The sequence below is a fragment of the Struthio camelus genome, chromosome 3 (assembly GCF_040807025.1).
Source record: "Struthio camelus isolate bStrCam1 chromosome 3, bStrCam1.hap1, whole genome shotgun sequence".
In the NCBI taxonomy this organism is placed as follows: Eukaryota; Metazoa; Chordata; class Aves; order Struthioniformes; family Struthionidae; genus Struthio; species Struthio camelus.
The window spans coordinates 96,573,440-96,599,193 of NC_090944.1; the positions used below are offsets into that span (position 1 = coordinate 96,573,440).

The following is a 25,754-nucleotide window of genomic DNA, read 5'->3' on the forward strand; positions in this document are numbered from 1 at the left end:
AACAGGACACCTCTAATTTCTTTCTCAAGTCATTTCTAAGTGTTAGGATCCTTGCCAGTGTGTGTATGTTTTACTGACCTTTCTGTACTTGCCCTGGCATTTCTATTACATCATTTGAAAATTGCCGTTAGTTTATATGCTGAGTTGCCAATGCTTGTATTATGTTTGCCACCTACAGAGAACTGCAGTGAAGACTCACTGATAATATCACACATTATTCTTGGCTGTACTTTGGCACAAAGAGTAGAGGGGGGCTGTGTGTAGTTTCGCTAGCATCAGTGTTCTGATTTTTTTGTGATAAAATTATTTCAGTGAGAAGCAGTGTCCCTTTCGACCTAGCAGTGCAGTTTGAAAGCCTCATCTCTGAACTTAAAAGATTCATTTTCCAGTTTAGGGAGTAACTATAGCAACTCTGAATACACTATATGTAAACTGATAGATGCTGCACTGCATGAATAAAAAATTGATCAAGCATAGTGTTACAGTTTATTTTCACAATATTTGTGAATTTTAAAAATTAAGTAAAGCATCGTATTAGCTGAACATCTGTCATGCACAGTGACATAACACCAAACCATTAAATGAGTAGTCTTCTGAAAATCTGTCTGCCAAATTTATTTAGGAGAAACATATTTTGCAAAAAGTAATATTCTTGTTAAAATTGAAATTGCCATATCATAGAGAATATGTGGAAGTCTAATTAAAATGCTGCAATAGAATAGAGCTTTTAGGATGATGACAGACCCACTTTTCATATGAATAGTTGGTTTTCTTCAGCTGTATATACCTGCTTTTTTAAAAAACGTAGATATTACATTTCTAAGTTTTTTCCTAAGTCTGTATGTTTTATATTTGCTTTTAATCTTACATTATTTGCTATCTGTTTGCATTTTTCTTTCATATCAGTCTTTCATGCGATGCAGATGAGAAAACATATTTTACCACCATCCAGAATGGATCCTTGCAAATTTTCTATAGGGACTGAGTAATCAAAATCTGTAAAATTCAAGGAGATTATCAACCTGTGGGATTTAGCTCCAATGTAAATATTTATTTAAAGAGAATCACTGAAATACTTTCCTCCATGGAGCCACCAACAGTATATAGGTTCCTGTGGTCTGTCAACATCCATCCAGCACACAGGACAGGTGGAGAGTGTTAATCAGCATTAAAGACTGTCTAACAAGCCATTTTACAATCCCAATCCCACCACCCTTTGTATTAACCTTAATTTTCCATCTATGTATTCTCTGTATTCCATTTTTTTCTTTTTTCCCATCAGCACTTTGGGGATTTTAGCTGGTCCAGTACCCAGTTAGAGAGGATCTTTCCTTTCATATGCTAGTCCTTCTAAAATTAAAGTTGTAAAATCTATATATCATCTAAGATCACAGACAGGACATATAACACCATTTCAGATGAGACCAGTTACTTACTGCTTGCAAAACCCCAAGAAGATATACAAAAAGTTTGCACTTTGTACTAAGTTAAGGATCTCTAACAAGAGGATAATTGTATGTATTGATATGGAGAAAAGTGAAATCAAACGTTTGATTTTAAGATTGTTGCATACAAACACAAATGAATAGCAATGACCGCAAAGTCAAATTGTTTTTTGTATTTCCATATCACTTAGGACCTTTCCACGCTTGCGCACCTAGACCCATTTTTGCTAGCTGCTTTACAGAATACAGAACAAAAGAATGGTGCCCCTACCAAGTTTGGGCATTAACACTGAAACAAATGAATAAAAAGAGCAAAATTGATGTGAGTTTGCAAAGACGTGATGACACTTTTTGTGTGCGCTGGCTTTTAACATGACAAGAACGCTGACAAATCTACACCTAAAATTTGATTCTAGATGGTTGCATGCTGCAAGCGCTGACAAAATGTAAGCTCTCCAGAAAGGGATAACAAAAGGATAAACACAATTGTAGCACCAAAGGACTAACTTATAAAGGGTAAAATCGAAAACAAACTTTATAGGAGGAAGATAAGAACTGCAAGCTTTTGAGGAATGTAAACACCAAAAAAGCAAGAGTTGATTAGAATACTCCAAATGGATGTGGCTGGATGCAATGGGATAGATGAAAAGGATTCAACTTTGATTGGGAAAGAAAGCTTCTTAGCTATGAGAGCTTTAAGATCTTAGAGTCTGCCTATGAAAAGAGTAGGACCTTTATCATCTGAATTTTAAATCAAAATAAATAATATATATTGAGAGCTAATTTTATATAGGCAGAGGAGGAACAAGATGATTTCCTCTGATTTATTAACTGCTGAGTAATCAGAATATAATTTTCCTTATGAAAGCTCCTGACCTGCTTTTGGATGTCCTAGAACAGCCCTGTGAGTCCTGAGGAGTCAGAATATAGGAGATTTGGGTCCAAATCACATGAGCCAGGGAAGGGTCCAGAACGAAGCTTTTCCTGTCCTTCACTCAGCACCAGGATACTGTGCTGAAGTTTCACTGCTATTATTTAGGCTAGGCTGATAAATCCTGGGTCTCCATTGTGTTTTAGCAGAGACACAGACACTGATTTCTCCCTCTAAGTGTACTACTGGGATTATGTAACTGTCTGAAGTTTAAATCCAGTGAGCTCTCACCTCAAAGAAGGCACTTACAGGTACTTTCAAGGTTAGGCAAAAATTAAAGTTGAGAGAGCTGAATCACTGTTTAATGGCCTCTTGTTCATTATGCAGACTTACAGCATTTTAATTTTCTTGGGATTGTTATATTCAGTCTTCATGTACTCTCATACAAGCTAGTGGAGAGTCAGACTCTTTTCTTTTTCTGAGAAAGAGAGAAAATAATTACAGATTACATTGTTCCTCAGAAGTAAGCGCTTACTAGTGATATGTTTAATATGGCACCTGAGGAAATACTCTTCTCGTTCTCAATTGCCAATCATGCCTTCCTACATCAAGTTAAATTAGGCAGACAGCTTTGCCACCATAGCAGATTTTGGAGGTTTTTTTCAGTTCTTCGTATGAAAATTTGTTCTGGCAGCTCCATGTTTGGTCCATCAGATTCGCTAACTGCTGTGAAATTGCTAAGCAGTTTTTCATATTTCCCTCTCCCTGTTTTTGAATGAAGATTTTTGATTCTTCAAGACTTTAGGCTTACTGACACTTTCAGATCACTTGTCACAATATCTCTATACAATGAAATAGCATAGAAAGATGCAGTCTGATATATAAGCAATGATTATGTAAGAAACAAGGTGAGAAACTAAACTAAAATACCTCCAAAGATTTCTAAAATACCTTCAGAACTTGTAGATCCAATTCCTGAAGTACTTATTTTTCCTGTGTACTAAACCAGAGCATTGAAGAGGCCTAAGGAAAACAGCCAGAATACTTTCCAGCAAACCATGGATACAGCTGTTCAATATTCAAACAAGAGTAAGTACCTTGAGAAACTACAGACAGCATCTAAATGGTGCAGACATTACTGTGCCATTAATGCAGAGTTTTATGTGTTAAAATATTCAGCCTAGACATAAATAGAAAGCAAGTTCAGAGAGCCTAATGTTTCTAAGATTATTTGCAATCTAAAAATTTTGGCTGTTCCTATTAAGTTGGAAGTTCAAAAAAGTAGAAGAATTATGCAAATGATATGATGATTCAGTCTGTCTAATCAATTAAAGCATTATGTCGTTGAGGCGTGGGTCTCGGGCCTCCAGTGTAACTCAGCAGGGTGTTGGCACAGTGCAGAAATGTGATGCAATGAGCCACTTTCCCTATCCTCAAGTGCAAGGGTCCTTATGTCCTCTGGACCTCAGTTAATTACTTCAGCTCCACTAAACCAACTGGCCTGTGTAGCCACCCATATTCCTCATCCACCTAATGTGCACACATATCTGCCACAACGCAGAGGTAAGGCAAATCTCCCACTGGCTTTCTCAAATCACTCTTAAGATGAAAAGCGGCCTTAGGAAGCAGGCAACTTTACAAGTCAATCTTAATGAAACCACTGTTTGTTGTTTTTTTTATGGTCCTGCTTCTTCAATACAGTGTCAGCTCTTTCTACCACAGAAATTCTGAGGTTGCGTACAGAAGTCAATAATCTGAGCTCTCGAAGTGTGTTTGTCCTGGTGAAACAAAAGCATAGATGAAAACTGAAATTCAGTATTTGAAATTGAAAGTAAAATTGAAAGCCTGATGTTCCTCAGCAAAGACTTAGCAGCCATTGGCAAAAGAGATACCCAGAAAGCAACATGAACAAGGCAAAAAAACTGCTGTTCCAGAAAGTCATCAGAAAGTCCTGTGCCAACTTAGCTAGCAATGTCATATCACTCAGAGACACAGGCAGGAGTAACTCTGAACATCCAACTTCTTCCAGAGAGACTTCAGCTGGGAAAGTTAATTCAGATGAACTTAACGATCTGAGAACAGGAGTCCTCAGGTCCCAGCTCAGGCACTCTTTCTGCCCTATAGGTGCTCCACTTCTCTTGTAGCTCCAGTTTCTTACAAGGCAGAGGTGCAAGACAAACGTTAGCCAAGAGCTTTTGAGGGTCAGCAGGACACGAAGTTCAGTTATATCACCCCACAGACTTCAGAGCTCAAACTAGCAATGCATCATACCTACCTCTTGTTTCTTCCCTTGTCCTATGGAAATTGAAGCTCTCAGACAGGAGTTGAGAAAGACAGCAACCCACCTGGAGTGTCTTTTGAATGTGGAGATCAAAGGTCCTCTCTCTCCTATTTTGTATTCTGAAAAGAATTCTTGGGGAAATGTAGTTAATATTCTATGGGAAACTGATATTTTGATATTTGGCTTTCATACAAGAAGGACATATAAATCAATACTTGGATTTGATTATTTTATTGCTTGGAAGAAGTGTTGAAATGCCCTTACTGTAACATAGGTATTTAATAAGTAATAAAGTATGTGGTATCTATAGAAATGAAATATAGGTGCAGCATATCATTTATACTTTATCACATATCACATATATTACTTCAGCTGAATGAGAGTTTGATGAAAGTGAAATACTGTATGTTAGAACTGAATCATTCTGAAATGTGTCCAATGATGTAATCAGAAGAATTATGTTCCAGCAAAACATTTCAAGTCTGACATAATATTTTTTAATGAAAAACTCTTCCATCAATTATTTTCGTCTCTAACCAGCTCTGGCTATTAAGCATTGTTTTTTGTAGGGAGAAGATGACACTTGTTTCACATAATTCATACTGATTTCCAGGAGATACAATATGGAGTGATAACTTCAATTAATGTGCAACGCCGTTACTGTGATCTGGTTACTATAATGTTTGCCTCTGTCATGGTGATGCATTGCAGTAATTCTACTTGCAAAAAATGGCTTTAGCTAACATGGAAAGGACACGGTAGATGGTTTTTGGAAAAGAAATAGGCATTTTTCTCCTGTTAACCAAATACAAGTTTTGGGCCACCAAATATATTTCTCTTTGGGGGCTTTTTCTTGTGATGAGGATTGAATGCATAAGAATGTGCTCGGGGGTGGGAGAATAAAATTTTAGCTTTGAATATTGATTGTTCAGACTCATTCCTGTGAAATTATTTTGTATGCAAGGCAGGAGCCATTATTGGCTGTATTTTAGGTAGCAAGAGTCTTTATTGGCTTTATTTTAGAAAAATATCAGTTGATGTGTTGAATTAGGAGGGGAAGGGTGAAGGGTAGGTTTACCAATAGATTTTTAGCTATTTCTCTTGTCATTTTCCGGCAAAGTCTAGTGGGCATTTTTGCCCAGTGCCGTTCTGCAGGAAGCAGGGTACTGGGCCCAGCTCCATGGAGTAAGCCAGGCACAGCAAAACACTTTCACAGCTGGCAACTGTGATGGTAAGTCATTACTGCTCTAGGACAGGCTGGAAAAAAGTCAACATCTCCCAGAGAAGTGCACAAGACATCACAGACGTCTCTGGCGTCGGCCAGATTAAGCAAAGTCTACTTGTGGTCTAGATCCAGGTCAGAGTCCTCCATTTGGATAATTCTGGTATGAAGGCTGGCTAAGGAGAGTAGGAGTCCTGGCTTCTTTTTTCCATTGCTAGTTTTGATATTAATTCACTGCAGCAGAAAAATAATTTCCAGCTCTAATTTTCAGAAGGAGTCATTCTTAAACAAGTCTCAGCATTTACAGAAAAGCAGTCCCAAGGGCTATCAATTGTTTGCCTAAAATAAGAGATTTCTCTATTTCCAACTCATTCTCTTCATTATGTTATAATTTAGTGTCAGTATTTGCAACATTTTTTATGTTCAAGATCAAAAGATCTTGAAAAGCATCCCAGTCACTTGCTTTTCCCCACTTTGTGAACTTTGTACACACACACACACACACACACACACACACACACACACACACACACACACACACACACACACACACACACACACACACAAATTGTGCTCTGTGCCTGGTTTCCTGCCCTAACATTTGTGTGCTAGAGGCTATGCTGAAAAGGGACCGATAGTGCTCTTTCCTCCAAAGTGCGTTCTTGATCTTTTCAGTAGCTCTGTCATTTAATTTAGGGGTTCTGTTTACATTCAGTCTTTGTCAGCACTTATTGGAAAGGGTCCAATGTCTCAAATGGTAAAATACCATTAAAACAATTTGCAACTTTAAATGATAACGTAACCTCTCCCCTTGTGACCGTGAACTCAGTTCCAAGCTACTGAGGTTGCAAAACGTATTTCAAGTATGAGATGACAAGACTTGGAACATCAGAAGACCTCTCTCATTTCCTGCGATGGTCACACTTTACAGATTGTCAGATTCTTCTTGGTTTACTTGTGGAGGGTAAGGTACTAGCTACTTTATTTTAATTCTACAGTTTTATAGCCTTTTTGTAACGCTGAAATCCTGGAGAATAACTCTAAGAAGAAGGATCTGAGAAAGCAAAGGTTCAGAACATAATGTTCAGCAGGTTCTTAACTGTTTGTCTCCCAGGGAAAACAGCAATTAGCCACCTGACATAGGTAGTGGACATGTCCCAGGATCCTTGTGCTTCCATCTGAACCCCATCTGTTTCCAAGTGAATTTATACACCCTTTTATTTTAGGAGCTGCAGTACTGTGCATTCGGAGTAGAATAAAAAGTGGCTTTCTGTTCTCTTTACACTTTACAAGAGATATGGCAGCAGGGAAGCCTATCTGAAAAAGGTTAGATAGATAGATAATTGTGTTCTTTTCTGCTCTTTATCCTATGCTGTTATAGAGCACTGTTGTTGTGTGCTGTTAAGCACACTTCATTTCACTGAATGAAAATGCTTCAAGGTAACAGAAACCATTTCAGTGTAAGAAAAAATGATTATAATAGCACCTGTGCTACGCACGGGGAATGCTCACCCATATGCTCATATGCTGTGGACGTGGCTGCATGTACAAGCATCGTGAGACAAAAATTTGACTGAATATCAGATCTTTTTCCCATTGCTGTTATGGGGCTTCCTAGGAACTAAAATTCTGTTTATGTTCTCCTACATCACTGTATTATTAGTAAACAGAACAGTAATTTTAATGAACAGCATAGCTGATTTTTCCCTTTCAGCTATACAGCTTTTCATACATTTTTTAATCTTAAAAGAGCTCATCATTGCACAGATTCACAGTAGGCATTTGCTGCCTCTTCCCTCTGAAGAAATTAGGACTCTTTTAACGAAGAATATAAATTTAGTGCAACGCATAATGAGAGACTACAGTGAAATGTACTGTGCAAAGAGGGCAGCAACATATTAGCGTTTTCCATCTGTCTTGGAATGTATAATGGAAATTTAAACTGCATTTTAATCTTTTTACTCTTATATTCAAATATTACTGTAACTCCCTTTATATATGTTCTTATAGTGTTATACTACACATTTTCTTTCTTGGGGAGTTTCTCTGCTGCTTCATTTATGGATAGAAATAATGATCTTCAGCTTCTCACTGAAAAAGCCTTCAGCTTTTGTGGAGCTCTGTTAAAATAAGCAAGCCCAACTCTTACTCCACTAACTGGCTGAGCTCCCTTCATCATCCTCGCAGGTAGGATAATAGTAGTAATAGTAATAGTATTAGCAATGGTAGTGGTACCCAGCAGTCTGTGCACCTGCTGCAGCCTCTTTCCTGACTTTGAAAGGCCAGAGCTGCACAAACTATTCCAGACCATGTCAGCAATTGATGGTTGGCTGCAGCATAAGTACAGGTAGTTTTGCTGTGGAATAAGTACAACCCTACTTCAGTTTTCAATACATTTGCTATCCTTCATGTTGCATCTTTTCTCCATGCTCAAATCCCTTTCCCTCAGTTCCTTTTCCCCCTTACTACTGCATCCAGTATTACATTTTGCCATTGACTTTTTTTCTATTCTCTGGCAAGCAGTGTGCTTCCAGATGTCACATAGCTGCAGTGTGCTTTCATTTACCCTTCTTCCTGGCCATACTGTGCTTCTGCAACTGTACCAATACCAATGTCTTTGGGCAAAATGTCACCCTGTGCAACATGAAACTGCAGCTCCTCTGTCCTCTTAGTCTTTTCTGAAGGGAAAGTTTTGCAACTGTAAAATCCTGGTATGTATGTCATCTTACAGAATAAAATGGATGGACGAATGAGGGTAGACTGGGTAACATCCATGTCCTTCCTTGTAAATTAAGAAACTTAATGTGTTGCTGTCAACAGAAGAGTGAATAATAGACCTTTAGAGTCCACCGCCCAGATCCAGTGCATTGGTAGGGAAAGAATAGCTAAACTTTGTGGGAAACAGGAATGAGCTGGTAGAAGATTTGGGAAGGGAAGGAGGGGTGACATTCAGCATATCTCTGCTGCAGCGTTTAGGACCCCTTTCTCGTATCAGAGTTTCTGCCAGTGGTGAATGGCACTGCTCAGTACTTGTTAAACTCTTACAACAGAGTTTCTCCCGCCCATTTAGTAGGGAAAGAAGTTGTTGGTGAACAGCAACCGAAAAGGTTTACTATTCACATCGCTGCTCAGCGTCACACATCAATATTTCCTAACTTGCATACTAGTAAGCAGTATTGTCTCATCCATTTTACAACATAAGGTGTTACCCACATGTGTTAGAGAGATTCCAGACACCCTTCATTCCCTTAGCTGCTTTCTGATCTTTTTCTTTATGGTGGTGTCACTGTAATGGTAAGCATCTCCAGTTATGCCCTGGATGAATTTTTGATTTATATTGACTTTTTCCTCTTCAAACACAAGGCATATTGTTCTTCCAGTTTGTGTGCTTGGCCCATTTGTGGACAGCTGTTCCAATCAGAAGGAATTTTTCTCCATCTAGTTTAAGCAAGCAATGGTAGGTCTCTCTTCTGTTGTGTTCTCTTCTCGCTACTAAATATTACGTATAATGAAAGTTTTTAGCCCCATGCTTTGTATTTCTTAGAGAAGAGTTTATGCAAAAACAGTTACAGAAAACTATTAGACTTCAAGCTCGCAGGAAGTTTTTTTTTCAATTAGGTCCAAGTTTCTCCCATAAGATGACAGAAGTAAAAGCTCATATGATAAAAATGTTCTCTGTTTATTTAGTCTTATTCTTCAGGAATCATTAGGATGGTTACAGATTAATCAGCTAGGTCACTGTCATGTTTCTTTGGCCTAAATTCTAAAAATTACAGTTAAGTTGTCTGGTTAAACTAGTCATCTACCTGGTTGAGGGAAGATACCAAAAATCTATAGCTGCTAGAGAAGTCAGCTGTGTTCTAAGATTTTTTTTTAAATCATGTGTTTAGGTGACTGTTAAAGTCTGTTACTCTGTTTTGTCCAGCTGAGCAGCTAGGAAAGCTAAATATAAAAACCTGACTCTCTCTCTTAGGAGTCTGGCATGTGACTCAGCAAGTCCCTCCATGCAGAGGAATCTGGGTGCATCATTTACATTTATTGTCTGAATGGCATAAGGCAGGGCCAGAAGCTCAGCCTCCATGGTGCAGAATCAGCATGGACGGAGAGCACCTCTTCAGGGCTGCCTGGGGCTTTCGGTCGGCTTCCACTGTGGAGAAAATACACTTGATGCTAGGTACATGCTGCCCCATATTGCCTCTCTCCCCTGCCTCGGGTAAAGCAAGGATGATGCTACAAGTATGAGGCTTTTCTCAGTCTGCGCATGGGACAGCTCCTTCTTGTGCTGTCCTTTGCAGGAGATTAAAAGCATAGCTGAGATTCAACCCCAGATTATATAATTGGTTGATAAATAAGAACATAAAAAAGAAAGGAGGGACCACAAACACACAGAATGGAAACTAGTGGATTGGTTTCAAAGTCTGTATTTCTTGCTTCTATTTCTAGGATCAGTGTAGCACAAGGAAATTCATATTTGTTTTCTCTGTAAGAGCGCTTCCAGTACTTCAAGTTGCACATGTGCATTTAATAGCACCTTTACTTAGTGTTAATGTCAGCACATGCAACCCTTGCAGCATCTGTGGACTGCTGCTAGCATGATGATAAATAGTACTTGAGGGACAGAATGTATGTTCTGCTTTCAACAATTACTTTACTCATATGATAGGAAATATAAGAAAAAATGTGATATTTATCAAACTTGACTTGAAGTGTAACTTTTTAAAAGAGCAGTCTTCACATTTACATATTTTCAGAAAAAGTGAAAGTATTATCACCCACAATCGAGAGAATTCCTGTCCATGTATACCTTCTACCAAAATCAGAAGGGAGATTTTTCAGTGAATGCTTGTTCCCGAGCAGGTCCTGAACAAAAATCATTCTACTCGAGGCTGCTAATTTCCTCTGAAAATACAGTTTTATGGTAAAATAAAATTTTCACAGGGAATTTCATTCCCCTCTGTTAATATTTCAAATTTAAAATAAAAATAGAGACATTTTAATTTATAAATAAATATTTTTCACACTTTATTGAGGTTTCCCAGCTAGAAATGTTTGGAAAATTTAAATTATTAAATGTTGCCTGTCTTATATTTCTTTTTACTTCAGCTCTGACAGTAGTACTTTCAGCGTTGACAGTTTTCTAACTAGCAGAAGTTGGATGAAACTGTGGGAAATCTCGTTTCTGAGTGCCTTCCAACTTTTGCCAGCTAGAAACTCAATATAAAAGAGAACAAGAATTGCAGCAGTGATCTTACTCACAAAAAACTGAACTAAAGTCATAGCAAGAAGAATCTGTTAAGTTGACCTTTAAAGAAGAGTCCTGCTGACTTCTATGAGCTTAAATTTTTACGGAGTTTCTTTTAAACAGTTATACCTCTAGCATTTTGAACAATTTCCTTCAGACCCTAGTCCAAACTGGAATTAGGATTAGATAATTGCTTAATGCAATGGTCTTTATTCCAGGAGTTGCAATTACTGCAGCAAAGTCCATGGCAGACCTACTGCCTGATTCAGACTGAATTCCCCTCACGGATCTCCAGTGACCGCACACCGGAGAGACAGCTCTACTAGGCACAGGAAAGATAATCTTTTTTCTCCTTCTGTTCCACTCCTAGCCAACTCCACTTGGCCAGGTCCTTGTCCTCACTGGGCATGGAGCACAAATGGCAACCTGTGGATTGTCTCCAAATGAGCAAGAGCTAGGGGGCCCAGATTTCCTGGGGCAGAACATCCTTTCCCACATAATTTTGAGTCTTTCCTCTTTTTCCTTAGCCTTCCTTTTAACTGACAAAGGTGGCAGCCTCAACATGAAGCTGTAAATATTTCAGCTGACCCAGAATTTCAGTCCTCTTTTTGGCTAAATATTTTTCCTCTGCTTTAATACTAGGAACCATCATGTCCTAGAGATACCTGAGAGATACAGTGGTAAGCGCTGTAGAGTAAGAAATGCCTACTTGGAAAACTTTGTAGAATCCTCTCCTTATAGGGCATAACACTTTATTTAATAATATAAATAATCCGAGATGGAGTGCAGCCCAAGCAATAACCAGTGGTGAACTGAGCTGACTGGAGCAGCTGGAAACCATTCAAGTCCCTGTTAAACAGCTGGGGCTGCTGCAGGCTGCTTGTATGGGGACTAGGGTTGCCATACAAAAGGCTGAGAAAATAGGACTTTTATCTCTGTGTGGGAGCACGAGGTCCAGTCAGGCCCATTTTTGTATCTGGATTGACATATTGACATACTTTTATTAGGAGTTTTAATAAAATGGTACCTACTATTTGGTTTGGTTTGAAATCTAAGAAACGTTTTTTTTCTGTTCTCTACAATCCTACTAGCACAGTTTCCTTTAGCTACCCATCTTAACAACAAGATGAATTTCCCACAGAAGTTAAACTGTGCGTGATCAAAAATGCTTGTTAAAATTCTCACCTGTCATAGGGTCACATCCCTGAGGCTCGGAGATCTGATGCTGAGGATGTTCAGGGCCATACTATAGATAAAAGAATTTATGCGTCTTCAGGGAAATTTCTCAGGGCATATAGAAGGGAATAGCAGAAGGAGAAACTAGACCAATATGTAAAGTGCCATTAACAGTTTCATCATATGGACAATGACGGTTTTATAGCCTTTTGGAAAATCAGAAAATGGATTTCTGAGAAAATCAATAAGCCTCCTGGAAGATGGTTCCAAGAAGACAGAGTAGCACATATCAAAGTAATCAAAAAGCTGAAATAGAGGACTATTTAAGCTATTGGATACAGGGGAACATGCTGTTAAAAATCAAATAGTCTTAGCAGAGTTTTCTATATTACGCTGCTTAGTGAATCTACCCTATTTAATTTTCATCAGATGAAAGGCTGACCATTTATGAAGGGAAATATGAGGCTAAGATAGAATCTCTGTAATACTTGCTCATTGTTATTTCAGGAAAGTGTTGTAATTAGACAGGTGAATAGGCAATTAATAAAGTCCTGAGTAACCTGGGAACAAAGCAAAGTGCTTTCCTGGAGAATTTTATTAATTTGTCCTATTGTTAATTTGCTACATTCTTCTTATATTATCAGATTTTAAATTCAGAAGCATCCCTAATAACGAAGACTTGGAATATATTTAGTTGCCTGTATAGAACGGTGGCGAGCTGTAACCCTGCCTGAGGATCTCGAGGGCTTTGAGAATGACTGAAAGACTTTAGGAAATGCTTTCTTCAAAGACAGTTCAGGCCTTCCACAGGAGTAATGCAGACGCATGAATCAAAAAAGAAGAGTCAAATTAAAAAAACTTAGAGAAACACTTCTATGGGTTATACCATATGTTAAGATTATAGCCTAAAGGTTGTTTAAAAGAACAAAAACAAAAACAAAAAATCCAAGCAAATAAAAATCTGTGATTCAGTGGCTATGTGATGAAAAATGTAGAAGTTATTATAAGGAGAAATTTATTCCTGCATCCTTCTGATCCAGTAATCCCACAGCCTCTGACATCCAGGGGCTGCACTCTGTTTCACCAGTCCCCTGCTTTCACCTGCTGGTGTGGGTTAATTGAGGCTGAGGTCATCTAAGTGTTTATTTTGAAATTCAAGTACTTCTAGAAAGGCTGACAATTACTTGAGGAGTGAATTATTTATTCACTGTCGTTGATTTAATGAAAAATTACAACAGTGGCATATTTGGACAGACATCCATAGAAAAATGTAAAGTGATCCATTAGGAAGAGTAAACAGGTAGAAGCACTCCAAACAGCTGGATATAGCCCTTAAAGCAGCTGGCATTAAAAAAAAAGGGAAAAATAAACAAATTTTAGCTTTCTTTTTCCCTACCAAAAGATTTTGTTTTGTCTTAGAAGTGAACCAGAGCAGATCAAAAGTATGGTCATCAATTATGTCAAGCGTGGAAGGCTTAAAGGGAGAGTGGGCAAGTCCCGAGCTTGCAAGCCAGGTGGACAAAGGAGGTTAGTTTAGATTTTCTGTAGTCTAGTAGAGGCCTGTAGTCACACAGGAGGTGCTTTGTCGCACTTCCAAGTTTTCCTACAAAAAAAAGTTTGAAAGCCTTTTGTGTTTGAATTAATGTAGGATGAAATCAAATTTTAAAACCTGAGACTTTTTCAAAGAACAGTCATTGTCTTGTCAGCTCTGTTATTAAGTGTTGCACCATAGTGTCTCGGTATAATAGAGTAACCTCGTCTTACAGTAGATTTTTTGTCTTGCTGTTGTCATTGCTTTGACTTTGAGCTTTTAATGTACAGCACTTCAGAAAAGTAAGTCTTGAGGATCTCTCACTGGACATCCCGTGCTGGACTTTCAGTGTGATTGTATTCAGAGTAATGGGATGGGGAGCAGTCACTCATTAAAGGTGAGCCTGTCGTGATCCCTTTCACCTCTGTGGATGCACCCATATCCATCACTTATCTGTTGCAAGACTGCAAACATATTTATAAAAAAGAAAAGTTCACTGCTTGATGAATTAGCTTCAGATGTGCTGTTTTGCTCCTGCGGTGTTTTAAAATTGTGTATTAGCTAAGAGTGTAAACTTACAAGCACTGCTTTTTAGGTTGAGGGCTAAAGGTTCCCACACCTAACCTCTAAATTCTCTGACTATGGAATCCTGAAGGACTCCCACAAAGCAGTTATTACGATAACATGCACCAGTGTTAGTAGTTCTTCCTGGAATATTAGGTACTGTCTGGTTTACACCTGTAGTTGTATTATTTCTGGGTTTGGTGCATTCGGAGTCTGAAAGTCAGCTGAATTGTGAAGAGCTGCTGCAATATATCTAGTATCTGTAAACTCTGGGCAGAAAGACTTATCACTCCAGTGTTATAGATAGTATTTAGTTTCATTGTCCAACTTGAAAACAAGATAAATGATTTCGGGTTACTTATGGTCTCATTATACATATATGGGTTTCTGATCTAAACTATTGGATATCTTTTGAGGGCAGTTTGTTTCAAAACAAATGCTGTACATGTGATACTTTGACGAGATCACAAGCATGGTTACTCCACTGAAAACCTTGAGCTGCTTAGATGTGGTATTCCCTGCTCTGTTCTGCACTTCTCCCTCCAGCATTCACCTGCGCTTTGGTTATGACGTTCAGTGACTACTGCGAAGCCTGTACAGCCACATGAACCAGCCTGCGAGCCTCTGCTCCCAGACTGCAGCTTCCCAGTTGGGTTAAATGTTCAAAGTGGGAAGCAAAGCTGCAAGGGGCAATCCTGCCCTACTAGCCCTGGCTGCCTCTGCCTCTCCCTGCCTTGGCCAAACACTAGCGCTAGCAAAACTGGTTCAGCCAAAAATCTGCCTCACAGATAGATCTATGGAGTCCATCTGCAATAGCTCAAATCCTGTTGCTGACGCAAGGCAGAGGCTGGAAAGCTTATTGTCAGCAGCTAGTGCTTAGATTGATTGAAAGCAGCCATGACACGTCGGCCGCAGGCAGTGAGATGAGATGCTTGCAGGAGAGTTCGTTCTGGAGCTGTACAACTGTACAGCTGAGAAAGAGTTGTCTGCAGCCTCTCTCCGACAACCAGCTTTCCTCGCTGTGCCTGGACAGAATGTAGTGCAGGGGCAAGGTCCTACAGCCTCAGCGCAGAGCCAGTCCTTTGAAAAAGTCAAATCCCAGACTACTGCTTATACAGTGTATATCCACTTAGGCACAACAGTAGTTTATCTTAGTTTTCCAGACAGCTCAGACCAGTATAGTTGCTAAGAAATGGCCAAGTCTGTCAAATTCCACCCAGACAATATTTCTGGAAGGAAAGACAAAAAGGATTTTTCCAGGTTATGTTAGAAATCTGATATAGCAAACCAGAGAAAAAAGTATTTGTTTTTTTTCCAGCTGTGGGAGTTTGAGTGAGACTTGCAAACTTTTTTAAGCACCGTAAGATGCCATCAGCATTTGATGGGATTTTCAAAAGCCCTTCTATGCCTATCTTCCATTGATTTGTTTTAATTCTGACTGATTTGTTTTTGTTCTTTCAAGTGCCTAATGTCCCACATTTCCTCTTGAGAGTTCAAAAAATTACTATTATACAGCCATCTCTGGACGTTGCAACAATGAGGCCTGGCTTCATATGATTATGAATGAGACATCCTCACGCTTGACTGTTTTTGGCTTGGCAGGTTGAAGTTTGGCTCAATGTTACATGTACAATGTACACAGGTTGCAATGTTCCATTTCAAGAGCAAAATTATTAATATTTAAGTGTATCACTGAAGCTGTTAAAGAAGTAACTAAACTTTCCAGACACACGCACACGCACACGCACACAGAATTAAGATGGATTGCAAAGGAGAGTGTAAAACAGCAATGTTGTCATCAACTTAAAAGCCAGGATCATAAGCCAAAAAAATTCCAAGGTCAGGATAAATGTAGAAAAGCCAAACGAGTTAAGGTATAGATGATAACAACTAGATCTTGCAGGAACTTTTACTCTGCTAATTAATGGCACAGTGCCAGAAGAAATAAAGAGGAAATTGGTAAGGAATTTTAACAGTCAATTTACTGAATGTATTACTATTATAATAGTTTAATCATTAACAGTATGCTTTTGCACGATATCGGGCAAAGTTTATGTTTAACATTTTAGAAGTTCTCTTTTATTTTGTGCAGTGTTTGTAATGTTTGTGATATTGAACAGAGGAGTATTGTCTACCTCTAGAAAGACACTACATGGTGAAATGGAAGAGGATAAGTCTGGCAATACTTTCTGGGAAACGTTTCCCAAAAGTGTTTCCATTTTTCAGTGTGCTTACAGTTTCAGGACCTATGAATAGTAAGTGACAAAAATGTGCACATGAAAGACTGAGGATAAGATCTGCTGAATGAAAATGTGTCCCTTGCTGACCTATCGGTTGGCTTTAGGCCATCCATCCCTGAGAAAGGTTCGCTTTAATCATCCAGGGTTACATTTGCTTATATGCGGGAGATCAATGGACTATGGATGAGTGTGTTATCCAGAGCCTTCGTTTTCCTTTCAGTGCACTTTGGGTTTCGGCGTGTAAATTCACAGGTCACTGCTCTGGAGCCACTGGGCAGTCCAGAGACTCATTTATTCATAGAGGCAAAGAGCAAGGGAGGTCAGTCCTGCAGCAAGTGTTGTTGAGGAGCACAGCTACACTAACAGATTAAATATGTCATGGGGTGTTGTCTCAGGTTTAATGTTAAAAGGAGCTGGATATAATATAAAATAAGCAGATACAATGCAAAGCTTATAGCGAAATCCAGAAATGATGGAGGAGAACACAGGATGTCCAAAAATAAAGTACATCAAACCTACCCTCTTCTCTTCTTGAATGACCCCATTCTTACTATGCTAACAGCTTTCAAATGCATTTCTTCATTCCGGACCTCTTTCCTGTCCCCAGCCTTTCGGTTCTCATTTTCTCTAGGACATACCCTTCCAGATAACTTCCTGGCATTTTATTATTTTGACACTTGTCCTCCTCTTCTGTTTGCTCATTCCCCTTTCCACTGTGTGAGCTTTGCTTCTAACGTCGTGCTAAATCATGACTGTCCACCCTTCTGGGCAGCAGCTGTGTCTTTCTTTGTTACTGGGTGACTACTTCCTGAAACTTAATTCATACAAAGCAGAGGGATTGTTTTCTGAGTAAAATCAGATTGACTTTGGAGTTTGGCCTTTTCTTCACAGAATCAGTGAAATCTCCAATGAAAAGTCTGAATATAAAGTAAATCCCTTGTTGTCTCGCTTTGTAACCAGCTTGCTATAACAGTTATATTAAGTATCATATTCAATATGCTTTTATTTAGGTCAGAATGAGCACACTCTGAGAGACAAGTTTCCATTGCAGATGGATGTGTTTACTTTACCATTTCCTGTTTATTTTCCCACATTTTATTTTCTTTTAAGTCTAGAGTTTTTGGTTTGTGGTCTAAGATGAGAAGTGATTGTGATAGTTTAACAACATAGTGAGAATAGCTGGAAACCAAAATGCAGTGATCCCTTTAGCATATCATTATGAAAGACCATTCCAAAACAATTCTCTTTATATATACTGAGGGGTTTTTTTTTGATTTGGGGTTTTTTGTTGATTTTTTTTTCTTTTCCTGCTTTTTTAACTGAAATACCTGTGAAAATAGGCTCTTTATTTTTCAAGCATGGTAATAGCGCAGCCTTCTGTTTGCAGTCCCAACAAATAATTTTTTTCAGTAAATTAGTTTCTGAGATGACAATAATGATAATATGAATAGTGTAATGTATTACAATATATTAACATATAAATTTAGTGTTTTGAACTGATCTGTTTTCTTTATTGTTTGGAAGTACACAGTATCATAGGTGTTTTAGATGAGTACAGATATGTGCCTTTTCAACTAAAAGAGCTTCTCAGGGATGGTAACAGAATCTAAACAGGTGTCAGTGTTGTGCCTTTTGAGCAATACGACATTATTTTTCTGACTTTTGCTGGAAAACAAGGGAACAGAGTCCTATGAGTTTCAAGATAGCAGAATTAGTAAATCTCAGTAGCTCCCTGAGCCAGAAAGAGATAGTACCAGGAAATTTTGTTGAACTGTTCAGTCAAAATTCATGTCATGTTTGTATTTATTTTTTATTTAAACTAACAATAGAAGGAAATGTCAGGAAGGAGTGAAATATGGCAGTATGATTTATTCTGGAAGAAAAAACATCATAATTTCACAACAAAATAAGCAAAACTAATTGTAATGAGGAAATTAGATTGTCAAAATTGCCTGCTTTGGGCTGCTCCTAAGTCTAGTAGTTACACTGAAGAAAGTTATGCACAATTTTTGCTCAGATTTTTAAGATGGAAGAGACCTCATCTCTCTATTTGGAAAATATTTCGGAACTTTTTACATCATTTTCAGGTTACCATAAGATGTCCTAAATTATGTCATTGGTAGCTTTAGTCTAAGAATATAGTTCTTGATGCAACTTCTGCTATGATATGCCTTGCCTATATATTTGTACTGGATTGTTACGAGGAGCAGCAGTAACAGGAGACCAATGTAAGATGCAGTTGGTTACAATTTCTGAATCCATGACAGTGCAATTACAACCTTTGCAAGTGTTTTGCAGCACTATACCATCCTTAGCACAGTTCGTTAGCGTGCTATACTGTTATTGTTCCTTTAACAAAGATAATTTTCAAGCACCAGTTCATAAAGCAAGTTTTTAACTTGCAGGGTCCCTGAGTCCTGGGGATTACTGGCAGCCAGCCTACCAACATCACATATAGTGCCAAAGAATGAAGTGTATGAGGGTTTCCAGATCGTATTCTAGGAAGATTTTGGTTAATAAGAATACTGAGAGAGTGCTTGGAAATCTACTTCTATTTAGAGTCTTCCTTTTGTCTTCCTCTATTTGCAGACTTCCCATCATTTCACATGTGAGTGATAGTGCTAACATATCTATTCCAAAATGGATCATTTAATTATTTTCCTTTATGAAGGTCCCAGCTCGTGGACGGGAGCTAGAGCTCTGTGAATTAGGGAAGAAGATTTAGGCAACAGTTTGTAAATTTGGAAAAGAATGCATCCGAATGAAAAAGGAATTTGTGATGCATCTAACCGAAAGAAATGGTGGTGCAGCAGTAGGGCTAGCAATTGCTATCGATATGGTTTTTGAGGTAATAAAGCACTTGGGCTTATACAAATTTCAGTATTTGCTTTAGCAGATATATGACATCTTCCAGACTGTGGAGCTTTGCCACAGCTTCTCTTCTCGTTTTGCAGACAGTGCCAGGCAAGCAGGAGAACGTAAACTGTTCGACACACAGCATTTGCTGTGAATAACGAGTCCTTTTTCTAAACGTCTCCTTATGTTTGAGGTCAATAGAAACAAAGCCGGCCACAAGGTAATTCTAAGCCGAAGGGAAACCGTGCTGTACTGTGATCCTAGGGTGCTGCAGAAATGCGCAGAGGCTGGACACAGGCAGATTGGTGCCGCAGGGCAGAAACACTGCAAGGGGAGCCCAGGGCATGTCCATGAGGTGGACTGGCGATTCAGGAAAGCTGTGTTTTCGTTGTGACTTATTCTACCGCTGTACGAAATACCAGTCCCATCTGGTATTCTGCCTCTCTTCAGGCAGAAGATGAAGCCAAACTAGCCAAGGGATGCCAGGCAAGAAGCAGCATTGCTGGCTCGGTTGTGCAGGAAGAAGAATTCAGATCGATTTGCTTTCACCGTACCCTGAAATTTCCAGCAGTTCTGAAGCAACTAAGAGTTTGTGGATCAGCAGGTCTGATGATCTGTGCTCCCACGTTTCAGTGCTTAATTTTAGGTACCCTGTTTTGAAAATTTAGGCAGAGAGCTTTATTTCCTCAGCAAACAGGAGCACAGCAGCGGTTGTGTTGTTTTGCATATGATATGCACACAAATGGAGTTTTGCTTTTCGATCTCCGTGAAACAACTGCCATTAATTTGTACAACTGGCTGATATTAAACAGTAGGTAATGATCAAGTTTGCTCTCAAAAAGAGAGCAAACTTGGGTAAATAGGAATGAAATAAATAAATTAAACTGGAAAATCAACAATAATTAATATGTTTTTGGAAAATGGCTAAAAAGAACTACAGGCATCCTAGAAGAGCTATTGTAATTATTTAAAGTAGTCATCAGATCTGGGGAGCTGTCGTATGTTTTATGAAACTGGCTAATTTGCTCTGCCATTTTTAATGACACGTTTTTCATCCTATGTGGTCAATATATGCTTGCAATAATGCACTAATTTCCTTAGTTTGGCAAAGATATTTTTCATTTACATTCAGAGCAACCTTTATAATCCACCTGCTCCATTGTCAAAAGACTGCTGATAAATTAGGAACAATTGAAATCTTGTACAAGAAACATTCACTCTCCCGTTCATTTTCTGAAAAAGACGTAACACCTGCAGAAGATTTTCATTCTGTTTCTGATTAGCATTGCCTGTCTGAGTGATGCTTTGTAGAATCACTTCAAAACAATCAATATGCAACTTTGAGCCAAATCTCAGACTGAGAAATATTTTAATGTTATTAGCATTTGTCAGAAATCAATACTCTCAGCATTGGTTTCTTACAGGCTTTTCCAGTGAGAGAGGTGAGGTTTTTTTGATCCCTGGATTCCTCAGCTTCCTTTTTTTTGGGGGGGAAGAGGGGATTGTTGCTATATTTATGGTAAATTAAAATTGCAGATTTTTCGTGCTAATACCTGACTGAGCATCTTGTGTGCAGCAAAAATGGAAAATAGATCAATATGCTCGCATTACCAGCATGCAGGAAATACAATGTGTACGTCTAAATACGTGTTTGTATGGGCAAATCAGGAAAGAATCATTAATTAAGTAGATTCCTTGAAAACAACTCAAACTGCTGCTCTTTAAAGAGCTAGAAATCAGAATTGCATGCTGAATTCCACATGTAAAGGTCCATTATTAGTTTTCCAAGATCAAAGCAAGGCAAAAAAATAGGAAATGTCAACATTCAAGTGACTTATTCACGTTGATACATACCCTTGATCCCTGGCAACCTCACTGCAAAGAGCAGCTCGGGGAGAAGTAACAGGAATATTTGCCCTGAAATTTTAAGTCCTTTTTTTTACCTCCTCTGCTCTCATACCATATTTCCTTCCCTTAGTCCTTCCCTAGCCTCTTCATCCATATGAGTGCTTCTTGTTCTGCTTTACTGTTTCGGTATGTTTGGAAAGGAAACACAGTTTTCCTGGCAGGATAACATTTGAAGAGATGGAGAAGAGTAGTCAACTCAGGCTGGTTGTGCTCCTGCAAGCTGCTTCCGTGATGGTCTCTAGACAGGATCAAGGTGTAGCCCAGGCACTTCCACATTGCCGTATCATCCGTTTTCCTATGCAGCGCACTTCTTATATATTCTCCTCCTTCTTTTTTCTGTTTAACAGGACACTTCAGAGAATAAGCATTATTTTTTACAGGAGTTTTGTCGACATTTACATAGAAACTGTTTGCACAGTCTCTTGCATTGAAGCAGCACTGGCACTGTATGTGTTTTTTTTTCCTTTTTTCTTTTTTTTTTTTTAATCTGGCTTCTATTTAAGTACTTCAAAAGCAGCTAAACTTTTTCCAGAACTTGGTACTTACTGTGAATGTGGCAACCCAGAATATCTGGCAACATAATTAGAATTGAGACTCCTGTGTCAGAGACAGCAGATACTAATTTGGCTGTAGAGGCACAAGACATGTCTTGCGATATGACAGTTTATAGCAACTTTGGTTTCATCTGTTATCATGCACATTCAAAACTGCAGTGCTGCCAGGGTATTTTCCAGTTTCCCAACCCCTTTACCTTAGCGACATTGGGGTAAGAGGAGGGTAGTAAAAGAAGGGAGCGAGTGGAAGGGGAGAGGCAATAAGCCTGGATGCTTTGGCTTATCTCCTCCCTGGCTGTGGGGCAACCAGGCCAGAGGCCTGGGGCACCCTGGAGCTGCTGAGGGTGTCATTTGCAATATTTTTTTCATAAAAATTATTCAGAATAGTTTTTCACAGAGCAAGCAGTCCAGGGAGTAAGCAGATCCCACTGGGCTCCCACATGGCAGCAAGTCTATCTACCCAGGAAAGATTTTGGGGGCTGCTGGATATTTGTGCTGTACGACTTGATGGTACAGAGGTGAATACTACACTGTATGGAGGAATGCCCAACTCATGGATAACGATGGTTTGCTCACTGATTGTGACGCGCCACTAGAGGGGCGTCCGGGATTCTTTCGTGTGCTGGGATTAGTTGCACTGAACTCGAGAGATCATTCTTTGTCAGATGTAAGAATTTATTAGATCTAAGCGGTTCTACACATATGACGGACACTGGACAACACTAAACCATTAACAGCAGACAATCTACAAGTATAACAAAGCTAAGAAGTATAGTAAAGAATCAAAAACACACACATATCAGAGCTCTATGGTTAAGCCACGGAAGCACAGTACAGTGACTGCTCTCGGATGCACGGTATAATGACCGCTCTCGCCCTTTCCTTGTCCTTATGGGCCACCCCTCCGGTATAGTTTTCCCCGGATTGTTCTCACCACGCTCGAGCTGCGCCAAGAGGATTCAGGTTCTCTCTGGCAGTTGGCATCAGGGGCGTCCCCGCTGATGGGTGGGTTGTCGGGTCCGCAGGCCAGCTGACGGTGAGGCCGAGTCCACACAGAGGTATGTGGCTTACTTCCTTTTATCCTTCCCGGGCTTACTTCCTTTTATCCTTCCCGGGCTTAGTTCATTAATCAGTGCCAGACCATAGCTGGACAATGGAACAGATGGTCTTAGGTGATAACAGTATGGATGCCGACAGGATGGTCAACAGGATGCTTATCATTACATTCAGCAGCTATCAGTGCACATGTTTAACAGTTGCACGTTTAACAGCTATCTGCGCACAGTCAGCAGCTCTCAGTACGCACATTCAACAGCTATCAGTACGCAATTCCAAGGTATCTAGATGCTTACAGTGTGAGTCTGCGGTGTCACTTCTCCTTTGCTGACTCGGTTTGCTCTGCACTCATGCTCTGCACTCAAGAGGCTACGGCAACCCCACAGTGTGGTGGCTCTGGCCGTGGTGCACCCGGGGTTCCTAAACTCTTGGAGAGCACCCCAGAGCAAACCCCTCTTCTACGGGCTGCACCATCCTGAGTCCCACGCTTGCCTGTGTGGCGCCTATCACTGATCCAAAGAAAATACTTACCTGTCTGTTGGTGATAAATTAACCTAGAAGTCAGAATTCTTAGATGTTATATGAGAAATCTGGTAAATAAAGGTAAAGAGGCTGAAATCTTTGCACTGTAGTTAAATACATCAAAGTCATCCATCAACTTGTTTTGGTTATCTTTTTCTGAAGAACAAAAAACATATTTAAACTAGAAATTGAAAATATCAGTGTCCAGAAGCAACATTTGGGCTGAAGTATGCGGTGCCAATGGCAGAAGAGACTGGAGCTGCAAGTATGATGCCAGGAAATTTTTTTTTTAACAGCCATTAATACACATCAGTAGAACTTTGAAATATGTTGTAATGTCTCTTTTTTCAAGCAGAGACACTCTTGCCTAGAGTATGAATAATGAGATTAGTATTCTCTGTGTGGCAGACTTTTTGTATGTAGCTTTTGCGTTTAATAAAAGGCCATTACATAAAAGTCCGGGCTGTCGTTCTCAATTTTGTATATGACCTTTATGGAATTACAGAAAAAGATCAGATTTTCTGTTTATAATCCTGGGGAGAATTCATAACTAAAAGTGAAAAACTAATTCTTCTTGGAATAATTCAGTGCAAATAATCATAAGTCCTTTCTTTATTTTAACAACACTTATCCAAGTTTCTCTACAAACCTCAGTTACAGTTGCTGTATTCCATTTTGTTTGCTTTGCCAACCTGTAGAAATAGCTGTCACAGTTTATGAATGCTACACTGAGATAGAAAGCCTGTGTATCTATAAAAATATTCAGCATATACTGCTTATTTCTTTCTGCAATTGCCTCTCAGACACAGAAGAAAAAGAAAATATTAATACCAGTCAGCCTTTCATTATCATCAGGGCTGGGAGCGGATGGTTTTAGAAATGAAAGTAAGTATAGTCCAAGGTCTATATTTGTAGCTGTTATCTGTAGTCAAAAGACTGCTTGAAAGCATTCGTGTACTGTCTTACATTACTCATGGGTGATTGGATGACCTATTAAAATTTGGAAAGAAGGACTACATTATTTCAAACTATATGTTTCAGAAACCCTTTAAGTAAGCAAGTAATACCGTAAAAATATTCACTTCCACATAGTATCTTTAAAATTTTGTCTTACCAGGACTTTTGTTATAACTCTGTGTGAGAGAAAGGAAGAAAAGAGCGTTTGTATGCAGAAAGGTGTAGGGTCTGCATGTGTGTCCATCCTTGCAAATCAGTTGCTGGAAAACTGCAAAATCTAATACAGAGAGGTAAGGAGTGTGGCTCGGAGTCTGAAAAGTGAACTTTAGCATTATGTCAGGCTGAAGAGTGTTTAGGATGTAGTTAGAGAGGAGGAACTGTAGACAACAGTTAGACCTTAATGAATTACTAAGGAGTAATACTGATAATGAAACAAAACTAGTTATTAGTTTGTCACAAAGACTGTAAAATGTACTTTTGACTTGACACAGGCAAGGCTTGACATTGATGTAAATGAATTTAGACTTGTGGGACCAATGTTTTGAACTATTCGAAACAAATCAGAGCTGGTGGAAGTTGCAGTACTCCTAAGGGGGATACAAACTGTCATTTCATGACCCAGCATGAACATCAAGCCAGGTTATGCTAAGCGGCATTACAGTCTTTTAGCTCTCGCTCCCAGGCCCCCACGAATATACCCACAGGTATAAGTATTCTGGTATGTCCTTAGCTGCGATTATTCATGCTCATCTTGGGAGTTCAAGAGCTGATCGTCTTAGAAGGATGATTATTCTCCAGCTCTCAGTGTTCTCTCCCTCTGAATGCCTCCAGGCAGAGCGGAAAATTAACGGCAGTTCCTTTTCTATTGAAAATGACATGTTTGCAGAGTTGTACGGAAAGACAATCTGCTGGATAATTTCTTTAATTTCCTCTAGCCTTTGTTGCTCTTTAAAAGATAAATCAAGGAAAGGAAAAAATTAATAGGACTACGTTTTCCCCTAGTTCACCTCAGCATAAACTTGGAGTGTCTTCAGAGTTTCTAGTTTCTAAGTTTACACTGATATAAATTAGAAAAGAAATTGATTTGCAGTTCCTAAAAATTATTTGAATAATGCAAAACTTTTCTCCACATTAACCTCAAAATTTAAAATAGAGTTCAGAGAAATTAATGTGACTACATGTTGCAATAACTGCTTCTAGGCTTTCCTTATGCGTGGTTTAATCTCAGTTTATAAATGATTTTTTTTTTTAGTTTGTGTATTGCTTTTTTGTATTTGGAATCTCTATTTCAGCCTGAATTATTACAATTTCAGAGATCAGATAGTAAGA

At 39.0% G+C, this 25,754-nt stretch overlaps 1 protein-coding gene across 4 annotated transcripts in view; it reads left to right on the forward strand.

Moving 5' to 3' along the window:
- The window catches only part of CHRM3 (cholinergic receptor muscarinic 3), a 278,715-nt gene that overhangs the window by 214,061 nt on the left and 38,900 nt on the right, over positions 1 to 25,754 (forward strand). Inside the window, exon 2 of one of the 4 annotated variants that reach the window (XM_068936462.1) lies at positions 3,326 to 3,405. The exons of the other annotated variants lie outside the window; for them this stretch is intronic. The gene's annotated coding sequence lies outside the window, so the exon portion shown is untranslated. The remainder of the gene's footprint in view (positions 1 to 3,325; positions 3,406 to 25,754) is intronic. 4 annotated transcript variants of the gene reach the window in all.